General features: G+C 39.2%; 1 protein-coding gene across 1 annotated transcript in view; it reads left to right on the top strand.

Moving 5' to 3' along the window:
• The window catches only part of PALLD (palladin, cytoskeletal associated protein), a 267,481-nt gene that overhangs the window by 15,413 nt on the left and 230,758 nt on the right, over positions 1 to 21,310 (top strand). Inside the window, exon 2 of the mRNA XM_042935116.1 lies at positions 17,014 to 17,192. The gene's annotated coding sequence lies outside the window, so the exon portion shown is untranslated. The remainder of the gene's footprint in view (positions 1 to 17,013; positions 17,193 to 21,310) is intronic.

Genomic DNA, 21,310 nt, shown 5'->3' with positions numbered 1-21,310 from the left:
CAATATGCCAACATTTGTTTTCTTTAATCAAGTCCATTTAATTCTTAGCGTGACTATGGCTTTAGAAGGCACAGTGGCTCTCCTAGCAGGGGGAACCTTCCTGGACAGACAAAGGAATAAGGGCACATGTTACAAACATATTTATAACCCAGATCAAGTGGAGGAGCTCTCGAATAGGAACAAAAGGAACAAAAATGAGAGACTAGTAAGTAATTGAATATATCCCGAGACTTAATTTGCTTTCTGTGCCCCCACAATGCACCCTTCCCTTAGCTTTTGTAAGGAATAACTGGCTAATCTTTTGAGTAAAATGAATGAAGCCCCGAGCCAAAGGTTAGAACTGCATTGCTGTGTTTAATCTTCCTAACAACGTTATGAGGTGGTGCAAATAAAATAGGGGTTAAAAGAGCCTAGTAGTTAATGAATAATAAAGTGGTAATACAAGTATCTTTTAATAGAGCACAATTGCCCTACGAAGCGTATCCTTTTTTTTCAGCTTTTAAAATGCTGCATAGGGACACCTGGGTGGCTCAGTCGGTTGGGCTTCTGACTTCAGCTCAAGTCATGATCTCACGGTTCGTGGGTTCGAGCTGTCAGCACAGAGCCTGGAACCTGTTTTGGATTCTGTCTCCTTCTCTTTCTCTCTGCCCCTCCCCCACTTGTGCATGTGCGCTTTCTCAAAAATAAACTTAAATGAAATGGTGCATAGATGGCTTTTCAAATTCATGCTTTTCTGTAGGTTTCTTTTTGGTAATTTTAATAAGTTTAGCATATATAAAGTAATATTTGCTTATGGTTAAAAAAAAATCCTGCAGGAAGCTCCAAGATGAAAAGTGAAACTTCTCTCTCTTGCCTCTGCTTCATTCCTCCCCTCCACATAACTTCAGAGTTTTAAGTTTCTTATAAGACTCTCCGGAAGTTTACTCTTCAGGTAAACACCGTTGTGGCATTACTAGACACAGTATGTTTTTTGACAGCTTCACCTGACATTATTTTTGAAGGCTGCATAGTATTTCCCTGGGTGGAATACCATAATTGATTTGCTCCTTTTCTCCTCGCTGATGGACATTTAGGGCAAGATGAGTGTTTTCTGTTACTTACAAAGTGCAGAAATGAACATTGTTGTACAACCGTGTTTCGTGGGTCTTTGTGCCCTTGTATGAGCATAGCAGAGCATAACTTCCTAGAAACGAAACTGCTGGGTCAAATGCATGTGTACTCTAAATGTTAGTGTTGCCAGATCCTTCTCTTGAAAGGTCATACCAGTTCATATTTCCCCATTAGTTTCAACAGCTTTCCATATACAGGAGTCTTAGCTCATGTTTTAAATGTATTCCTTTTCTTTTTAGATGTTCATAGAGCTCCCACTTGGAAACCACCTGCACCCACCTCCACTAAGCATACATACTCTGCATAGTCATACGTGTATAGTAATGCTGTCTGAATATCCTTTTCTTTCCTCCTTTATGTAAAGTATATACATTTTGTTGGGGGTGGGTGGTGAGGGAATGCCTTTCCAGGATCACAGTTTAACTTAGCTAATTGCAGTTCGGAGATTGATGGAAGAAGGCAAAGGGTTCAAGAGTGAAGTCAATTTTTCCTGAAGTTGGGAATAAATCTATAAATTCTGGTTCTGTGAATCGCTGAAGAATTATTGTGTAGGGATCAATAAATCACTTCTAAAGCAGTGTTAGAAGACTATTCCCTCTTCTCCGTGCACTAGTTACAATTACATTATTAGACTCCAGGGTGCTGGGCAAACTCATTCTGTTAGCTTTTAACATTGCAGTAAATGACCTGGCAACGGATTTAACATTTTCTTTGTAATGTCCAAAATTAACTCTTTAGTTACTGGCCAGAAAATCTCTAATGCCACCAGACTCTTAGAGCTATTTAGTGTTCCAATTCTTAGTCACTTAGAAATCATAGGATATTTTCTTTGTGGGAAGAAGAGGTGGGGAAAGAGGGAGGAATTTGAGCTCCACCTCAGTGACGGATGTGAGGATAAATGAGAAAAATGGGAGGTCAGGATTATCGGATATCCGCATATTATGTATATTGAGCAAAAATACACATTTTACGTCTTATTCAGGAGAGTTGCTTTTGGACAAAAGTAAATAACTGGTTGTACAGAATCACAGGTTTTAGCTAAAGGGTGGGTTTTCTTTTTCGTGTTTTGTTTTGGTTTTGGTTTTATTTCTCAACACTGAGAATAGACCATACCTGATGGGACAGAGACAGACGAAACACAGCACAGGAGCTGGAAGGCGGGCACACCCTCCAGAGGCTTGGGTCTGAGGGTGGAAATGTTGAGGAAGCAGACGGAGGCTGTGAAGAGTCCTACACAGCATGACTGTGGCAGAGATCTCCTTCTGTAGAGAACTGTGCTTTCCTCTCCCAACGGATATTTTTATGTGAGTGCCAGTCCCCAGCAGAAATCATGATTTATCTTCACCCTTTGGGTGGTATGTGATTCTTCTCCAAGAAGAGTGTTGAAAAATGCAAAAGGATATCAAAAGGTAGGAAATGGGAGGATTTTCAGAAAACTATCAGAATATATTTGCAAAATTTCATGAAAATCAGTCTTTAGTTAAATGACAAAATTTTAAAAATCCCTTTAAGGCTCTCAAACGTGCTTTTGAAAAATGTAATTATACCTCATTGGATTTGAAGTTTAGTATGTGATTATCTAACAGACATTTTGAAAGTTAGAGGTCCTACGTTAATAAGGCTAAAATGTGAACTTGAGCAAAGAGAAAGTAGAACGTTTAATACAAAGCAAGTTAGCGATGAAGGTGATTAAATTTAGGAAGTCTTTCTTTTAGAAGAAATGGTCCAGTATCCTGTATTCACCCAGGTTTTTGTATGAAGTGTGAAATTGTTTTCTTGTTAAATTTTTTTACTGTTTATTTTTGAGAGTGAGAGGGTGAATGGGGGAGGAGCATAGAGAGGAGGAGACACAGAATCCGAAGCCGTCTCCAGGCTCTGAGCTGTCAGCACAGAGCCTGACACAGGGCTCCAACTCACGAACTGTGAGATCACAACCTGAGCTGAAGTGGGAGGCTTAACAAACTGAGTCACTCAGGCGCCTCGATTGTTTTTTAAAGTATATTTTGTGACAGACTATTTGCAAACATGGAAATGTAGCATTTTGTGTGCTGAACATAAGTTCCATTTAACAGCTAATATATCCCCAATAAACCATTCTAATTAAAAAGCCCCTGGAAACTTTAAGAGTTACCTTGATTAAATTAGGCTAATCTAATAAGTGCATCATAATTAAGAGGATTATGCCAGTCTTTAGTATTCAGCACACCAGGCCTTAGATGTTTTGTCCCACTTTCATGCGTCAGCTGTCAGTTGCTTGCTAAAAGAAAGATCATGGCACCAGTCATCATGGTAGACTCTCCATCAATCAGCCATTCGGTTCTTGAATTCTCTCTACAAGATTCCTACCTTTTTTCCTCCATCTTGAGTGTATCTAGTGACCGGGAACCCACTCATTCCAATCCATTCCATCTTTGGGCATGTGGAGTAATTTTAGTCATAAGAAACCTCAGGGAATTGCTTTAGATCCTTCAACATTGACTTAACACAGTACCTGGACACATATTTTTTAAGCCTACCTTCAGATAACTTGGAGAAACTATGAATCAATAGAATATTAAAATCTGGAGGGACACTAGGATTTTCTTGCCCAAGAGGATTGAGAAAAGACTATGAATGTGAAACAGCATTTACATACAGCATGAACTCCCTCTGTCTTTTTCTAGCACAGGGTAACTGTGCTAGAAATTTCTCAACATCCACAAATTGCCAAAATGATAAGGTAGTGTAGAAAGGCTTTCTCTTAACGTGCACAGCTTGAAAGAGTGAACTGTTGGCCAAAACTCTTCCTTGTCCCAAGCAATTCTTGAGGACCCCCAAAGAAAGGAGTAGCTGAGTTGGAGATAGTATTATCTAGATGTCTGGATATGCACATAGTGAACTCTGAGAATTAAAATCCTCCACAAGATAAAGTATTTTTAAAAATTTTTTAAAGTTTATTTATTTACCTTGAGAGAGAGCACAAGATGGGGGCGGGGGCAGACAGAGAGAAGGAGAGACAGAATCCCCAGCAGGCTCCGTGCCATCAGCACAGAGTCCAATGTGGGGCTCCAACTCGAGAACTGTGAGACCGTGACCTGAGCCAATACCAAGAGTCAGACGCTTAACTGACTGCACCTCCCAGGCTCCCCAAGGCAAACTTTGAATATACTGTTCTTTTCAGCCACAGCAAACATATGTAGCCATTATCAGGGACAGTTTAAAATTACAAAAACACGTATTTTTATTTGCTATGCAAGCGAAGGAACTATTATAACTTCCTCTAACTAGCAAATATAATATGCTAAAGTCTCCCCCACCCCTTACCCTGTACCACATAATAGTTTTAGAGGTTTGTTTGGTTTTGTCTTTTGCCAAGTCTTTAAGTACTTCTGAAGCCAATTTTTAAAAGTTGTGTATTGTGCCATCAAAGTAGCTTTGGGGCACGCAGGATGTGAGCACTGACTGATGGAATGGAGCCAGGTGGGTGCTCAACTTCTAATCAGCAAAGAGGTTTTTTTCATCACAAAAATCCATATTTTTCAAAGAAAAAGATTGAAGTCTGTATCTAATCATAACATTAATTTTAACACTTGAAAACTTAGAGTCGATTGGAGTGAAATGCCAGCCTGAGGTCATTTGCTCTGAAAAAGCAACTGAAATGAAACCTGCCAGTTTATTTGTTATTCAAATAGCCAAATAAAACAAAGTATAATTAGTCCTGACTTCCTGCTCTTGCTCACACACCTGAGGCCCCTCCCTGCTCCAGCCACAGCTCCACACACCCAGGATGTAAGGGGAAGCAGTGGAGACAGCTTTCTTGGGAAATGGCTCACCGTTCTACAGACTCACAAGTATGTATCTGATCCCAGTTGATGGGGGTAGGACAGATGCTATTTAGGGAATTACCTGTGTGAATCAGAGTCAGAAAGGGTAGTTGCACAGCAGTGTTTGCTGGGTGTTTGTGACTCTTTCAGGAACTTGATTCCAGGAGCGCGTCAGATGTTTAATTCAGGTTTCTGTGTGTGTGGGTATAAAATGTGGCTCAACGTTTTGATGAAAACATTCGCTGTTAAGATAGTTGGTGCAGGCATGTGAGTGCTGTGTGCCAGCCCTGGAATTCCCTCTATACCTACCTCCTCAGTGTCTCATTCCCAGTTCCCTGCTTGGTGGATGCTTCATTTATTACAGTTCTTCTAGGAAAGCTGACCTCCAAGTGTAGACTTCTAGAAGGAACACAAAATAAGAAAAAGGGAAAAGCACTTAGAAAAGGGGGGTGGCTTTGATGTGAGCTAGCTGGGAAAATCTTGGAAAAAGAAAGAACACCAGTTTCTGTAAGTAGTTACGGACTGACGGGACCAGTGTATGGTTGAACTTTGCTGGCTCGCATGCTCTGTTTTTGGTGTTGGTTTTGTGGTTCGTACGGGACCACACTAGCTAGCCAGGCTTGAACGCCATTAGACTAGGGTCAGAACATTGTGCGAGGAGGCCACCAAGCCTCCCCTCCACCTCAGCCAGATTGTCCACCAAATCTGAGAGGCTGAAGCGCCCACCTTTGCCTGCTGAGCCTGGTTCAGCTGATGGGGACTTATCAACCAGTGCAGTATTAGCTGAAAGCTCTTGTGGAGAGGGGATGAGAGAGAAGCAAAGCCCTTGGAATTCTGAAGTTCTAGCTTTTTCAGAAAGAGGGATATTTCCCACTCATTTTCTGTCCCCACTTTCACCTGTTTTCTCCTCCCTTACCCCTAATCATGGTTAGCTAGCAGCGGGATTAAAGCAAGAAATGGAGGTACTGATAAACTAGGAAAAATTATAGATGATCCTCCTGTACTTTGATTTGGGGGAAGAATGTTCCACTCTTGAGGGAACAGTTGTATTCAATGTAATTGCTTGTCACATGCAAAGAGAAAACTACTGGGCTTGCTAACGGTCTATACATCAACTGTTTTATGTGGGTTTCTGTATTTATGTCGAGTTGCAGATACCAAGAAGTCTTATTTCCCTATCCTTACTTTGGTTTTAGTCCTTCTGGGTTTCGTAAGTCTGAGGTAATCGTTGTATCTCCATGGATGGGTTCCAAAAGCATAGAAGACTGACAGCATTGTCTAATAAAACATCTCCCATTTTATTTCCTTTGGAATGCAATCCAAGTTACAACAATGGCCAGTAATTACCTGCCATAACTGTAACAACAGAATAGCTGAATGTGCACCTCTAGCTGTTTTATGTATGCAATTTCTCATTCTCGGGCTCTCTCTCTAATCCATTCTTTCCCTCAACGCTGTGAAGGCTTGGAAACATTCAGTACCAATTTTCACAGTATAGGTGACTTTGAAGTATGACTTGTCAGGTCATGCTTACTTATTTGTCTGCCCGCATAGAGGACTGGTAAGGATGAATCTGTTTTTTAACAGGTGTAACAAGAACTTGTGAATGAGTGACAGGAAGGTGGGAACTTTTTTCCCCCTCATAGACTGTGAAGTTTACTTTTGTCTACTCATGGGGATGAATCACATTTGCAGAGTCAAAATATCCACTAAAGCCAAAATCACATTTTCGAGTTGCTCTTGCAATGAAGTAAAGTAGCCATGTTCCTATTGATTCCTGTAATTATAATGGTAGCCTGTTGCATTCTTTGAAATGACCTGATGTGGACATCATATTGTACATTGACCCTGAGCATTTTCCAAAGGTGGGGGGTGAGGGAGGGCCCAGTAATGCCATGTGCCATGGCAAAATGGCTGCTTGTCCAAAACAGAAAAAAAAAATTCTTAGAGTTAACAGAGCCAGCAGTCAGCATTTCACGTTGACTCCTATCTAAGAAAATAATACGTAAACATAGACTGTTAAATCAGACATGGCCAATATGTTTCAACTCAAGTGCCAGCTCTGTCTAAATGGTTGGTAGTGGTTGCCCAGAGCACTGCTGGAGGACTCCAGAACTAAGTCTGGGGCCAGTGAGAAAGAGAAGTTTTGCTTCGTTACTGATGCCTGTCGTGAGCACTGGAAGAGGTAGTTGTAAAGTGTAGGGCAGGTATTCAGTGTCACTATTGTAGAGTTAGATGGGATCTTAGTGATAATTCAACCCTGTGTTTTCCAAAATGTGTTCCATGTACCATTAATCTTTCAATGTGATTCTCAAAATATGTTCTATGGTCAAATAAGATTGAGAATGATGCCTGCAGTTTTTCTCTTGGAAATTTAGTGTATATTGGCATAGTCAAAGTTCTAGAAAGTTCTATAGTAAAGACAGATGTTTAACTCCTTGCTCCACAAACCTATTGTGCCACAGGACCCTTTTTCAATGCTATCTGTTAACTTGCTGCAGAAATAGTTTTCTGGGACACATTTGAGGAAACACTGGTCTAGTTCATGCCTCACATTTCACAAATCAACTCCAGCCCTAAAAGAGAGGACAACTGGATTTCATTCAGCTTAGCTGGTCTGTTGACCAGGTGAAACCAGAATCCTGGACTGTTGATTCCCGGCCCCTAGGCCCTTTCTACTACATCACCAGCGTGGAAAATACTGGACATAATCTAAGATTTTAAGAGCTTCAGCACACATACTTAGTGTAGATTCTACCTGCCCACTTCTATGCTGTTTCTTAGGGATACTGATTAACACCTACATGCTCCTTGAGTCCAGATATGAAGAAGCTACCTCTTCTGGTCAAAACAAGATAAAATCATTTTAGAAGTTCGGTTTATTTGAGCTGCATTTACTCCTCTCTCTATTTTATCTTTCTTTCTTACGAGATAAATGATTATGAGAGGAAAAAATTGGTAGACATGAGTCTGGTTTTGGTTCAAAGGCCATTTTATCACTTCCTGGGCTTTGAATTTCAAAAACTCAGTCTATTGGTCTCTTTTTGACCAGAAGGTTAAAGTACATCTGTTGTCCACACAAATTTAGCTGTTGTCCTTTGAGCTAAGAAGGCATGAAATGATAACTCTAGTAAATTTAGACAAGGACTAATTTCACTTTGGTCTGCCTATAAATTCACATGACAGAATAAACATGGTGTGTCTTGTGGTTAATGTGAACATGTGTAAAAAATTAAATACTTGGTGACAAGACAAAAAATACTCCATAAAAATTAATTGGTGTTTAATTGAGGATGTATGAAATGCACTATTTATGGATGGCTTGACTTTGAGCTCAGGCATAAATAAAATTCATCTTGGACAATCACCAAAATTGGGAACTTATGCCCATTTCATGGGAGAGCACTGTCATTCCTATCATTCTTTTGGGAGAAAGGAACACCTAGAAAATAGAACCCCTTGTGGAACCACTGATGTCTCTGGGTTTTGTTCCATTGGTCCCCCCCACCCCACCCCGGCCCCTTGATTTCCATTATAATAGCATCTTAAAAACTAGTTCCTTTAGTTTTCTTTGACCGTGTGCTTCTGTGAAGTCATGTGGCTGCTAGTACTTAGGGAGAAAGGGGCAGCTGCAGGCTAAATTTGCCTTCCTATAATCATTGCTATCCCTTTGAAGATAAATTTTTGTAGGAAGCACAAATCAGTGGAGTTGGGAAGTAAAAGTGGAGACACATCTTTCAACATAACTTTGTTTTTCCATGACTATTCGGAAACGTGACTTAGAGAGGAAAATGAAAACTCAACTATTCTTAAAGGCTTTTATTTAATAAGCACTCAATTTTCTATTAACTGGCTTCCAAGATTTACCATTTTCCTTAGAGTTGGAAAATATTAGCCAAGATTCATTGATGAAGCATTATAAATTTTATAAATCCGATTTTTCCATCTTAAAATTTGTTGATGTTTAAAATACAGGGCACAGAAAATTTCCACAATACATAGTTGTTGTTCAAAATGAGAAAGATACTGAAGCTGTCAATCATAAAATCTGTATTTCTGTTTGTGTATTGAATAGATAGTACTAGTCAACGGTTAAACCAAGCGATGCCATATGTGATTTTTTTAAACAAAGTATTAGTATATCATGCTGGGTAGTACATATTCCACTTTGCCTGTGGATTTGCTAGTCCCTTCCATTTAACAGTTGAATTTATTATCAAAAAATCAACAGTATTGTCCTGTTTTGGAGAACCAGAGTGTTCTGGGCTTTCCCACATGTGTATCCCACTCCTAAATACAGTTCTGAGCCTCACTGCCAGTTGCCAGGGTCCTAAGAAGAAAAAAAGGAAGGCCACATCAGAGAGGTCAACTTAAAAATTTTCTTACACTGCCCAAGAATGGAAACGATTGTTAGTTTTCAAAGGAGGTCTCTTGTTCAGAAGCAGCTGTGATCCCCCTGATTTTAGTTACCCTTGTGACCCCTTTTGATCCTTAACCAAAGCACTTCCTGTGACTGCAGTCAGATACAGCCACTCTCTTCCAACAGTCGAACTCTAACCAAATCAGAGGTTACATTTGACCTCACCTTGAAATGTAGAAAGTGAACAATTAAATATTGAACGTTTCTATGTAAAACACCTTCTTGAATTTCAATCCTGCCATATCCTGCTGGTGCTATAATATGATCCTTGAATTTTTGGCACTGTCTCATTTTTAGTCTGGAATGTCTGAAAATTTCGGAAAAAAAAAAGACATTATGCAACAAGAAGAAATATATCTATTAAAACAATGTAGATTTCAAAAAAAAAAAAAAATCCCAGCACGAGTAATATAAAGAAATGTGCCATCTTACAGACCTTTAAATACTATGATCCTTTTTTCTCTGTCATCTCTTATGAACAAAAAAAAATTCCAGTCTTGTAAAGTTCATCAACATTATCCCCTCTCTAATAAACTAAGTTTAACCTAAGTATTCTATCCAAAACTAACCTCTAATCTATATGTATCAAGGTATAGCCAATTTTTAAAAATTTTTGAAAGCCGTACGTGCTTCCATGTGATAGAAGAGCCTCTGTTCATTAGATGAAGTGTATTCAGTATTTCCTAGGTCTATAGTTGGGCTTTCTTCTCTATTTGCCTAGCACTGGCCTCATGAAATAAGAAATCCAACTTAGCTGACATTGGTACCCTCGAGGAATTCCTAGATTGGAGTCAAGGTGCCATCAACCCCTTGATGAATGAATAAATGATTGATGAATGAATGAATATGACTGTATCTCCTAATCCTTTTTACATTTTATTTCCGATTAATGCAAGATTCTTTTCATGCCCTGTTTATGACCTTGGAATCTGACAATCAGTCTCAACTGGCTTACTCCTATACGAGCAACTCTTAATTCTTTTGAATAGAGATTTACTCCACTAATTTTCAGTGTTTGCGCCTTAGCTCCCCATCACATGGCAATCACATGGTTGCTTAGCTCCACCAGATTAGAGGGGAAGAATCTGTAAAACTTGTTAAAATTTGTTTATAGCTATAATAAAAAGTTTGATGAAAGATGAAACTAAATGTATTAAAGAAAATTAAATTGTGAAGATTATCCGGATTTAATTATCCACATTGTTTCCTTTTTAAATTTCTATACATAAATAAGAGTAGCCATTATCTAAAGATAAAATGAGAACTACTCCACAAGGTTTTGAGGGAAATAAGGCCATATTTACCAAGTGCATGGCATAAAATAGGCATTAAATATATACATATTTACTCTCTCGATTTGAATTTGTATAAGTCCTTATGACTATCATGGTTCCCAAATATTGCATCCTCATCCTAACTATGAGATTGTAGTTATATATTTTAACCATTTAATAGTTAAAATGAAGTATGGACAAGGTCTGATTCAAGTTGAAATTTATTAGAAGTACAGAATGGGAATGTAGATAATTAGCATTTTGATCTTCCAATATACTAACCAGTGTTTTACGCACTAGTTAAATGACTTCCAGGTGTAATGAATAGAATGAAAAAAAGTCCAGGGGTGTCTTTCAGTGGAACTTTACCTAAGTAGACTCTCCCAGCTATATTACACACTTCCACACGTGTTCTCTCTCCACCAAACCCTCTCCCCACTCTTACAATAGGAACAGCTTCCAGGATCTGGAGGAAAGGGAAAAATGTATCTTCCAAGAAGGCACCACATTGAGTATGACAAATGTGTTTTGTTTCAGAAGACTTCAACTTCAGTTGCTTTGTACCCTGCCTGCCCAAACAGCCATGCTGAGAATTCTGAGACCTCCAGTTTCGCTAGCAAAGAATATTCCGACCAATTAGAGATGTCTGCCACAGGGTATGCAAAGAACACAGTGTCATTACCTGTTCCACGCATTTACCAGACCTGTGTTTTTGTTCTCTTTTCTGGCTTGCCACACCAGTATTGCCTTTCCTAAACTGAACTGGCAACCAGAATGTAAGATAGGAAAAATTTCAGGTCAGAAATGAATCAACAGACCTTTTACCTGTTCTTTAAAGAATACTGAATGTCTTAAGTCCTTTCCAGAAAGCTGATAGAAGTATGACCTTCAAGAAACTTAGCAAAACAAACATGCCATGAGTACATCTCATCCATCTCCTTTGTTGCACCAGTACTTAAAATCTCCAGGATTCTCTTAGGTTAGGCAAGAAAGTGATTTGTATTTTGTCTATTACATAAAGAATCAGACAATGCTGATTTCCTGTTTTGAAGTAGATGATTTTGAGTTTAATTTTGTATTTTTAAGATGTACTTCGGAATGAGCAAGTGAGGGTAGATAGACATCTCTCTGTATATGCCTTAAGGCAAAAACTGTAATAGGTATTATTTCAACTATTGGTTCAATCCTTTCTTCATGTGTAATCTAATTCTTTGATCAGTTCAGTGCTTTAAAATGTAGGTTTTGGAGTGCCTGGGTGGCTCAGTCGGTTGAGCATCCAACTTCGGTTCAGGTCATGATCTCACAGTTTGTGAGTTCGAGCCCTGCATCGGGCTCTGTGCTGACAGCTCAAAGCCTGGAGCCTGCTTCAGATTGTGTCTCCCTCTCTCTGCCCCTCCCCCACTCATGCTCTGTCTCTATGTCTCTGTCTCTGTCTCTCTCTCTGTCAAAAATAAATAAACTTTAAAAAAAAATGTAGGTTTTATGGGGTGTCTGGGTGGCTCAGTTGATTAAGCATCCAACGTCAGCCTAGGTCATGGTCTTGCCATTCCCGAGTTTGAGCCCTGCGTTTGGCTCTGTGCTGACAGCTCAGAGCCTGGAGCTGTTTCAGATTCTGTGTCTCCTCTCTCTCTGCCCCCTCCCCCCCCCCCCCCGAAAAATAAACATTTAAAAGAATAATAAAAAAACCTGCATTTTATATCAGGTATGGTAAGGCCAATAGACTAGGACAGGACTGCCATTGAAAGATAGTTTTTCATAGTTCCCAAGATTAAGGAGCTACACCATGGGAGAACACAGGGGAATCACCAGGTACCCCCTAGGAGAGGGAAGCATGGGTAAGAGCTTTTATGGATTTTCTGCAGGTAGGAAGAGGTGAAGCAGGGTAAGTAGATTTAAGATTGGCTAGTTTGAATAATCACAGGGAACTCCTGGGCATAGGGGCTGCCCCTAGTGTTTTGCTCTCTGGCCCTGGGGTGATTAGAGCAGGGCAATTGTGTCCCTGAGTGTGAGAGCCCAATAGAAGGGGTGGTGGGAATGTGGCTCTAGAAGGATTAGCTTTCATATGGAATGTGCACCCAGAGGAGTCATTTACCGTTTTGAAGAATGGGCTAGCTCTGGGATGGCTGGTCTTTCTGGGATCAGCAAGGCCCAGATGTCAAAGCCTCAGAATTACAGAAAATAAAAAGGTATGATTAATACATTCCATATACCAAACATTGTGCTGGAACATATAGTATGCTTATAAGTTAAAAAGGCCAGGCCTCTACCCTGGGAAAAGTTGTATTCTAGTAGGATAGAGAGGCACATGAAGAACAGATTTCAAGAGAATGTTGGAAGTCAAGTACCACAGTAGTGATAAAGACAAGGTGCTAAGTCCCTTGACACATTTAAGGACCCAATGTGGGTATATAATCTTAGAAGTGCTATTGCATTTAGTATATTTCATAGAAGCGAAGCCATTAATTACTTGGACCTTTCATCAAAAAATTTTCTGTATCACTTCTGGAAAGATTTCAAATGTAGTCCTAAATATAAAACCCTTCCATTTCACCAAGAACCTTAGAATCATGAAATTTTACAGCTATAAAGTCTCATGTTCTCATATATATGAGGAACCTGAACCAGGAAGGCTAGCTAACTTCCCTAAAGTCACAGTTGAGCCTCTGCTAGGCCCTTGCTGGCTCCAGCGTGCAAATGGTTCCAATCATAAATTAAACACATTTATCTAAATATTGGCCAGGAACCACGCTGCCCTTCTTGTTGCTACAGGGAGTCTGCCATCTAAATATTTGCAGTTTCCCCCCCTCTTGAGTCACACCCTATCTTAACCACATTTTAACAACATAGAACTGGTCACTTGACAGGTACTTAATATCAGTAACGATCTGACTTTCCTGAGTGTCAAAGCAATATAAATGACTCACATTCATTATTGTACTTAATGCTGAAATGGGACAAATTTCATCTTTTCTCTGCACTGGGTCTTCTGTATTTTACAATCGGAGATGCTTTTTAAATTTTATTCATGGAGCTGGAGAACAAATAGCATTAGTGTTTAGAAAGCAAGAAGCAGATCAATCTAATGGTTTGTAAGCAAAGCACCAACCGTGTCACCATATGCAATTGTTGAAGACAAGGGTGAACCATCTCAGAAGACAAAATAGACCGTTGCAGAAAATGCCTTACTCCTTCTGCCATTTTTAAAGTATATTTCAAGTATTTTATTGTGCTTACAGATTAGTGTCTTCAGCCGTATACATATTCATTGCTCAGGTTATAAATGGTCTTCATTTTTCAAAAACTACAGATTGTATGGGATAAGTATGCTAGAAAGCATTCTGCAATATATACTCAGAAAGTAGATGCTAAATTTAGAAAGAATCTCATGGTCAAATAAGTTGAGTAAATACTAGATTAGACAGCGTTAAATTTCTTTTCCGCAAGACTTTCTGGGCCTTTAATGAGAAAATGGGAATTGCAGACACCAAGAAGTGAGAATATATAGCATCTTCCAGATCTAGTAGTCCATAGATCCTTCACTATTGGGTTTTTCATGGAAAGCATATTCCAGAATAACAAGTGGCAGATAGTATTTTGAAAGCATCAAGTATACAATACACAATGGATCAATAAAAAAAGTTAAGAATTTTTTTCTGCCATGAGGAAGCCTATTTCCTAGGTGGGAAAATAAAGCACGAATACAGTAGGCCTCAAATAACAGTATGAGGAAATAGTATAGAAGCTATCACAAAGTGCTGTGTGATCAACTGTCAAAGGAAAGATGTTCAAATGTGTTTAGTACAGAGGTAGGAGAAACAACGTAATTCTGCATGCATTTTTGTGCAAGGGACTGGAGGTACAAGACCCATCAAATACGGTTGCTATATTAAAAAAATGAGCATCCTAGAGGGAAAGCCAGGACCCAGTGATGCAGGTTAGCATGGTCAAAACCTAAAAGGCCAGAACTGCTTAACCTTTGCATGCACATGAGTTTCCTGGAGGATCTGAACTGACGGGAGTAGATTTGGGATGAGGATCAAGATTCTGCATTTCTCATAAACTCCCAAATGATGCTGATGCGGCTGGTCCAAGGATCACACTTTGAGGAGCAAGAAGTTAGAGCAGGAGTTGGCAAAGTTTTTCTATAAAGTCCAGATAGTAAATATTTTAGGATTTGTGGGCCATGTGCTCTGATGCAACTACTCAACTCTGTCACTGTAATGCAAAAGCAGCCAGAGACCATGAGTTAGTGAACGAGCGTGGCAGTGTTCCCCAAAAAACTTGATAGACTCTGACATTTGGACATTCTATAATTTGCATATATCACAAGTTTATCCTCTTTCTTAAAAATTTTAAAAATCTAAAAAACATTCTCAGCTCATGGGCCATACAAAAACAGGTTATGGGGGCTGCAGGCTGTAGGTTTGCAGACCCAGGAGTTAGAGGACCAGATATCACACTCCTCGAGTACTAGGCAGAGGTCTCCTTATGAAGCATATCTAACCAAAGCAGTTACTCTTTCCTTCTCTTAAACCTCCACTGTACTTATGATGCTTAACTTCACATCCAAATGTTGGTTTGTATCTTTTCCATGGAAGATAAGGACACTTATTGACAGTATAAACTCAACTAGTTGCAGAGTTTACCAGGCATTACCTGTAGGATGTAATGTAGCGCCTTCCACATGGAAGGTGCCCAGCAAGCATGTGTTCAGTAGAATTTAGTCTGTTAAAGGAGCCTATAGCTTGACTATGAGGAAGAGTGGTTCCTAGGTGGGTTTAATGAAGAGGGGAGGAGAGAATCCCAAGGAAGGGAAAGGATAGGCAAAGGAAAATCAGCAAGTGATACATGAGGACTATGTAGGAAATAATAAATTCATGCAAATATTTAATAGAAGCAGAGTGTTAGTATAGGAAAATGATAAAAAAGTAAAATCAGGGCCAGGTATATGAATGGCTTCAATGACAGGTCTGAAGTTGAAAGACTGAAGTATGTAGGGAAGAGCTTTATTCTGATATAGAATAGAGAAAGAATCTATAGTTTACTGCAGATGGGGAAATCAACTTAATCCACAGTCAGTTCTCATGGGTGAAGATCTGGTCTGGGACTATGGAAAGAGAACAGGATAGAATGAACTGGAAGCTGGCTCTAGGCTGGAACGTTCTCTGGGACTGTATGAAGACACAGGAAATGAGAAAATGCCCTAGAATTAAGAAATCCTGCCTTTCTCAACAGTCTCAGAAGTAGTGTGTGTGTTGTTGCTGAGGATGCTCTGCTGACTGAGTGGTGGTGGTAAATGTTTTCTAATTCCCAAAGTCTTATCTGTCCTTTTACGACTAACCCATATTTAATTTTTAAGTTTCTGGAATTAATCCCCTGAGTAGTATTAGCAAACTGGTTTTATTTTCAGATTAAATATAAATACCTATATTCTATCTCAATATAGAAAAAAGTCTCTGATGCCCTATTTTTATAAAAGGACGCAAAATCCAAAGAATTTCATAGAATATGAGACTCAGAGGAAATCTGAGTGCTGATTAAGAGGTAAGCGGACAATACTGTCCCAGAGACTTCATTGCTTTTGGTTGCAAGTGGTACATTCCTACATATTTCTTTAAAAATAAATCACATTTAGGGGAGGTTTTAGGGCAGCTTCATGTTTTTTTTGTGAAAATCCTGTTGAGAGTATGAGGTGCTGGGGGAATAAGGCAAGTGTGTGAGAGAGAGAGCATGTGCTAAAACAGTCTGGCAGCCTGCAGCCTCTTACACCCAGGTCCTGGTTGTTTGGAGGAGGAAAAGTGCTGACCAGCAAGAATGAATTACAGCACAGCCAGCATCTCTCTACCTCGTGGAGGCCAGGCGGTCTGCTAGAAAGGTTTGTAAATACCAGAAATGTGGAAGCCATTAAATCTGCTATTGCTCAGCTGATCGGGAGTCTTAGGGTCAACAAAAATAGTGCTGCCTACGATTTTTCAACATGATGACTAGTTTCCCCTGATACATTAGATATTTTGAGCATAATGTTTAGATTTCATATTTTTCTTTAGGTAAGAATCATAAAGTTGTAAGAGGCATCTACGATAAAACATTTTATAAGAAGACACTTTGAATTTCTGTTCCTTTTATTTTGTAACTAAAACGGTCTTTCCAAGTTTGGTGATATCCCTTATTTTGAAGTTGATAAAATGTACAAGATGCTTTACAAAGAAAACCTATGGGCAATGTCTAGTCATTAATTTCACGGTCTCTAAGGTTTCCCTCAGTAACATCAGCACAGATCTTTTTTTTTTTTTTTTTTTTAATCAAACAAGCATCTTATTACAGCCTTTCACTTCTGCTTTATTGTTTTAAACATCACCATTTCCTTTCTTTCTCTCCTGTCCTTTGACCTCCATTTGGCCTGCAGATGGTTCTGTGAGGGGAAGGAGCTACAGGACACTCCCGACATTCAGATCCGCTGTGAGGGTGGGGACCTCCACACCCTGGTCATAGCCGAGGCCTTTGAGGACGACACAGGTCGCTATACCTGTCTGGCTACAAACCCCAGCGGCTCAGACACAACATCTGCCGAGGTGTTCATCGAAGGTAAGGAGAGGTGCATGATTTAAAGGGGTGGTTGGGGTCTGATAGCTTGAGTAGAGCTTCCCTATGAACATGCCTTCCCAATGCAAACAGCATAATGGCGTGATTCAAACCTCATTTCTCCTGAGAATTTTATAATGAACAGTCTGACACTTGGGCATACATCAGCTAATGTCAATATTTGTTCCTTTTAATTGAAAACATTTCAGCTGCGTTAACTTGAATTTACTTAAAATGTAAAGTGTCTAACTCATTTTTGATTTCTCTAGTGAAGAGAGAATGGGAACATCTAGAAAAACCGTGTCTATCGACCAGATAGAGTTAAACTATAAATGACTTGGGAAATCATTCATGGGAATGCTAAATGATTGAATATTTTTAAATGTTCTCATTTGTATTCAATTCTAGAATTTTTGCCTCTTTTGTGAAATTCCGTTATTCCAGCTAAATGTATGGTGAACTTGCAATCTCAGGATGAAAAAACTTCAAGGATCAGTGTTGTGTTAGAAAACGGGTAGGCAGAGAGTAGAATATTTCTTTTGTTCTTGACAAGACTCAGCCTGTGGGGAATTAGAAAGCTTGACGTGAAAGTATATAGTTTTACACTATTATTGGATTTTGATCAATACCTATAATTTAAGTTGGAAACGTTTTAAGCACCCACAGTACATGTTTTGTTTCTATATCCATAAATTGGTGAGTACTCTGTTAATTGGTTGCTTTTCAGAGTAGTAGTTAAGGGGAGTCTGGGTGGCTCAGCCACTTAAGCGTCCGACTCTTGATTTAGGCTCAGGTCATGATCTCACAGTAGTGAGATCCTGAGATCCAGCCCTCATTCCCGCAGGATTCTCTGTCTGGGTCCTTTTGACCCTCCCCTGCTTGCGTGCGGGCTCTCTCTCTCTCTGTCTCTCTCTTTCTCTCTTTCCCTCTTTCCCTCTTATTCTCTCTCTCTCAAAAAAAAAAAAAAATCAGAAGAGAAAATAGTTGAAATGCAAAAAAAAGATTAAAATCCTTGAGGTCTTCATGAACTTACTCTTCATCTTTTTATGTTTTTTAACTGTTTAATATCACTAAATTTCTTTATTATTTAAAGTAGAAGAAATCAAGATATGAATCATAATTTGTGACTCTTTCAAGAATTGACAAAAGAAATTTTAGAGGAACTATTACCACTGACTAAAAGTGTGTATCTTTACTTTCAGTAAAAGGATCCTCTGCACTGTCTTTGAATATCTGTGAGCTCAAGGGACCTTGCCCTGTTAATGAAAGCAAACACTTTTTATAGAACAATAAATAATATTTACATGGCATTTATAAGTGTGTACATACTCATGCCTAATGATCAAAACCTCTCTGTAAGCCCATGAGATATTATTAGTACAGTATCTCCTTTTTATAAATGGTGAACTGAGACCCTCAAAGCCCCCTGGGGATTTGAACCCAAGCAGTCTTGCTCCAAGCAAGGCCCAGATTTTTAACCACTGTGTCATACATGTTTCAGAGTGCTAAATGAATGACAAAAAGACTTAAAATTTAATAAGTTAACGGTTTTAGCCATGGGTGGGCTGTGTGCCAGACATGGTAAAGTATTTTAGAATACAATGAAGGGAACTTAAACTTGCCTAAGAAACCTGTTTGCTAAGGATGATCAGATTTGTCTTCTAAATCCGACTTCAGATAGAGCCTCTTAAAATCAAATGCTTTATTTGCTTTTAGCTTTGCTGAAATATGGTGAAATATGGTGAAATATGGTGAATTTTAGAGTTTATTGCTGTTATACTATAGGTGTTATGTGAAATCACATGCAGTTGAATGGACTACCAGATCATTTCAGCCTGCATTGAATGTCCTCCTGTGGTCAGATAATGCAGGTACAAACATGATTAAGACCCATTCTTCAAGTATCAAGGAGTTCCCAATCTAACAGCAGAGATGGGCACGTTAAAAAAAAAAATAACTAGATTCTAAGTGATGTTATAATAAGTGATATAATAAAAATGTATCCAGTGTTACAGGGATACAGATTAGCTTAAAAAGGTTAACTGGAAGATATGTAAGATAAACCTACTTTTCATATAATGAAAGGAAATATTTCTCTACCTCTAAAATCAGTTTTAATATCTAACTCTGGTAGACCCAAAATATTCCCACCACAGTCTATATTTTTATTTCAGTATATTGGGCGCTTCTGAGCCTAAATGTCCATCAACTGATGAATGGATAAAAAAATTGTTTATATACACAATGGAGTACTACGTGGCAATGAGAAAGAATGAAATATGGCCCTTTGTAGCAACGTGGATGGATATGGAGGGTGTTATGCTAAGTGAAATAAGCCATACAGAGAAAGACAGATACCATATGGTTTCACTCTTATGTGGATCCTGAGAAACTTAACAGGAACCCATGGGGGAGGGGAAGGAAAAAAAAAAAAAAAAAGAGGTTAGAGTGGAAGAGAGCCAAAGCATAAGAAACTCTTAAAAACTGAGAACAAGCTGAGGGTTAATGGGGGGTGGGAGGGAGGGGCGGTGGGTGATGGGTATTGAGGAGGGCACCTTTTGGGATGAGCACTGGGTGTTGTATGGAAACCAATTTGACAATAAACTTCATATATTGAAAAAAAAAAATTGGGCTCTTCTGTATGGAAGCTCCTGAACTGCCGGTCCACTTCTGCCTTTGAAATCATTTGGATGAGTTATCAATATGTGAGAAGTAATCTCTGGTTCTATATACCGTGTCAGGACTTTAACAAAGATGATGGATTTTTTCCCAGTGCGCTGTAACAGTGGACTTACTTAGCCAACCAGCCAGCAGGTATCTGTGAGTTCAGACAGACTGTGTGTGAGGAGAGGGTGAGGGACCTGGGCAGAGCAAGAATAAAGATCCATTAGGAGTTAGTCTCCTAAGCCTAATGCAAGGTACTTCAGAAAACTGGCTCCTTGGCCTTGTAAAGTTTGGATCATAATTCACAGGGAAAAAAAATGAGATTTTTGTGTATTTTCATCCCAAAGAACAATTACATGTAATAGAAGAGAATTTCACATAAATTCTTATGCTCATATTATGACTGAAAGTAAGAAATTTTTATATGTACTCATTCCAGCACTGAATTAGACTCAGACACATCCCTACTGAATTGTATCCTAAGCCACGCTGCTATTACTGTGTCAGCATGCAGTCATTTGCAGGATCTACTGAGGGTAGGACATATTTTTATAGAACTTCAGAGTCTCAACAAAACCTCTAAAAACTTAATGTAGTGGTTGGAAACTGTCTAAATTTCACTGTCTTCTGCAGCAAGTTTTAGAATGACACAAAATAAATTACAGCTTAAATCTCAGTCTGCGCCTGGGATAATTTTTTCTACATGTTGAACTTCCAAGAGGATGGCCCTGGGATGGGAGAGAAACTAGTCAGGGTGGTGTAAGAGGAGGCAGAAGACCTGTTTCGGGAGAGAGGACGATGCCAGCTCGCTCTCCAGATGCTTGAGAGCCCAAATGAGATGAGGACAAGGAGGAAACCACTGAGGATGTTGTTGGTGATTTTAACAAGAGGGGTTTGGGGAATCTGGAGAGCACAACGGTCAAATGGAATGAGTTGAGAAAATGTGTGCAAAATATGGGAAGAGAAGCAACAAATAATAGATCATGTTGCGGAAGTTTTGTTCAACCATCAGCAGAGGTGTGAGCCAGAATCTGGGAAGAACTGTGGGGTAAAAAATATTTTTTTTCTTTCACTTTGTTTGCTTATTTGTTTTCATACCAAAATAACTAGAGTATGTGTCCTATGCTAATGCAAATAATCCAAGAGGGAAAACCTAGATCATGTAGAAGGGCAAGAAAGAATGAGACCAAAGTCTTGGAAAAGGAGAAAGGAGATGGAATCTGGCCTAGATGGTGAGGAGGGTACCCTCCAGGACTAGATGGCAAAGAGATAATCTTAAATTCATAATATAAACAGGAAAGGTAAATGTCAGCATGTGAAATCCAGACACCTCCAGTTTCCATCATTGTCACCCTCTTCTGATTGTAAAATGGGTTACACAGATCATTACAGCTTTAGGAACTGCAAAGAAGGCGGGATAGGATGGTGGTCGTGAAATTGGGATGAAGGAAGTGGGA

The sequence above is a fragment of the Panthera leo genome, chromosome B1 (genome assembly GCF_018350215.1).
Source record: "Panthera leo isolate Ple1 chromosome B1, P.leo_Ple1_pat1.1, whole genome shotgun sequence".
Classification (NCBI taxonomy): domain Eukaryota; kingdom Metazoa; phylum Chordata; class Mammalia; order Carnivora; family Felidae; genus Panthera; species Panthera leo.
This window is presented reverse-complemented; position numbering and strand designations above follow the sequence as displayed.